Raw genomic sequence first — 2,667 nt, forward strand, 5'->3', positions numbered from 1 at the left:
ATGCCATCCAACCATCTCATCCTCTGTTGTCCCCTTCTCCTCCTGCCCCCAATCCCTCCCAGCATCAGAGTCTTTTCCAATGAGTCAACTCTTGGCACGAGGTGGCCAAAGTACTGGAGTTTCAGCTTTAGAATCATTCCTTCCAAAGAAATCCCAGGGCTGATCTCCTTCAGAATGGACTGCTTGGATCTCCTTGCAGTCCAAGGGACTCTCAAGAGTCTTCTCCAACACCACAGTTCAAAAGCATCAATCCTTCGGCACTCAGCCTTCTTCACAGTCCAACTCTCACATCCATACATGACCACAGGAAAAACCATAGCCTTCACTAGACGAACATTTGTTGGCAAAGTAATGTCTCTGCTTTTGAATATGCTATCGAGGTTGGTCATAACTTTCCTTCCAAGGAGTAAGCGTCTTTTACTTTCACGGCTGCAGTCACCATCTGCAGTGATTTTGGAGCCCAGAAAAATAAAGTCTGACACTGTTTCCACTGTTTCCCCATCTGTTTCCCATGAAGTGATGGGACCAGATGCCATGATCTTCATTTTCTGAATGTTGAGCTTTAAGCCAACTTTCTCACTCTCCACTTTCATTTTCATCAAGAGGCTTTTGAGTTCCTCTTCACTTTCTGCCATAAGGGTGGTGTCATCTGCATATCTGAGGTTATTGATATTTCCCCTGGCAATCTTGATTCCAGCTTGTGTTTCTTCCAGTCCAGCATTTCTCATGATGTACTCTGCATATAAGTTAAATAAACAGGGTGACAATATACAGCCTTGACGTACTCCTTTTCCTGTTTGGAACCAGTCTGTTGTTCCATGTCCAGTTCTAACTGTTGCTTCCTGACCTGCATACAAATTTCTCAAGAGGCAGATCCAGTGGTCTGGTATTCCCATTTCTCTTTCAGAATTTTCTATAGTCTATTGTGATCCACACAGTCAAAGGCTTTGGCATAGTCAATAAAGCAGAAATAGATGCTTTTCTGGAACTCTCTTGCTTTTTCCATGATCCAGCGGATGTTGGCAATTTGATCTCTGGTTCCTCTGCCTTTTCTAAAACCAGCTTGAACATCAGGAAGTTCACGGTTCACGTATTGCTGAAGCCTGGCTTGGAGAATTTTAAGCATTACTTTACTAGCGTGTGAGATGAGTGCAATTGTGCGGTAGTTGGAGCATTCTTTGGCATTGCCTTTCTTTGGGATTGGAATGAAAACTGCCCTTTTCCAGTCCTGTGGCCACTGCTGAGTCTTCCAAATTTGCTGGCATACTGAGTGCAGTACTTTCACAGCATCATCTTTCACGATTTGTAATAGCTCAACTGGAATTCTATCACCTCCACTAGCTTTGTTCGTAGTGATGCTTTCTAAGGCCCACTTGACTTCACATTCCAGGATGTCTGGCTCTAGGTCAGTGATCACACCATCGTGATTATCTTGGTCGTGAAGATGTTTTTTTTACAGTTCTTCTGTGTATTCTTGCCATCTCTTCTTAATATCTTCTGCTTCTGTTAGGTCCATACCATTTCTGTCCTTTATCGAGCCCATTTTTGCATGAAATGTTCCTTTGGTATCTCTGATTTTCTTGAAGAGATCTCTAGTCTTTCCCATTCTGTAGGTATACACATGTCCCCTCCCTCTGGAACCTGTCTTTATAAACAAAATTTTATTGAGATGAGGCCACTCTGACACCCCCCACAGCCCAGGGGAATCGTACTCACTGAGCCCTTGAGGCCTGCAAAGCAGGTCTTAAACTAGAAGAAAACACAGATCCTCCTAACCTGGTCTGTGTTGTTATCAGTCATTTCAGTCATGTCCAACTCTCTGCAGCCCCATGGACTATAGCCCGCCAGGCCCACTGTCCATGGGATTCTCCAGGAAAAAATACTGGAGTGGCTTGCCATTTCCTGCTCCAGGGGATCTTCTGACCCAGGGATCAAACCCATGTCTCCTGAATTGGCAGATGGATTCTTTACCACTGAGCCACCTGGGAAGCCCTATCCTGGTTTGTGAAAGTGAAAGCCACTTAGTCGTGTCTGATTCTGCAACCCCATGGACTATACAGTCCATGGAGTTCTCCAGGCCAGAATACTGGAGTGAGTAGCCTTTTCCTTTTCCAGGGGATCTTCTCAACCCAGGGATCGAACCCAGGTCTCCCTCAATGCAGTCAGATACTTTACCAGCTGAGCCACAAGGGGAGCCCAAGAATACTGGAGTGGTAGCCTATCCCTTCTCCAGTGGATCTTCCCAACCCAGGAGTCGAACCAGAGTTTCCTGCATTGCAGGCAGGTTCTTTACCAACTGAGCTAGCAGGGAAGCACTGGTCTATTCCACCTCATAAAAGAACACATGTGAAAATACAAAGACAAGATTTAACAGAATGCCTCTCTATTTCCATTAATGTAGGACAATAAGTATTTTGGGTGAAGGAAAAAGGTGTTTAATGTATTTAATGTTCTGAATCTGTGAATAAATTTCCAAATGTTAAGACCTATGACTTTCCAAGTATTTCATTCCCACTTTCTGAACATAATTATATTACATATCCCTGGATGTAAACCACAGATCTGTTTACCATATTTCAGCACAAGGAATCAAGATGTCTAATCCAGAATCATGGAAGAGCATGATTCTAAAAAGCTTTACTATTTTTACACAATAGAAGCATTTCA

This window comes from Bos indicus, chromosome 8, assembly GCF_029378745.1.
Source record: "Bos indicus isolate NIAB-ARS_2022 breed Sahiwal x Tharparkar chromosome 8, NIAB-ARS_B.indTharparkar_mat_pri_1.0, whole genome shotgun sequence".
NCBI lineage: Eukaryota > Metazoa > Chordata > Mammalia > Artiodactyla > Bovidae > Bos > Bos indicus.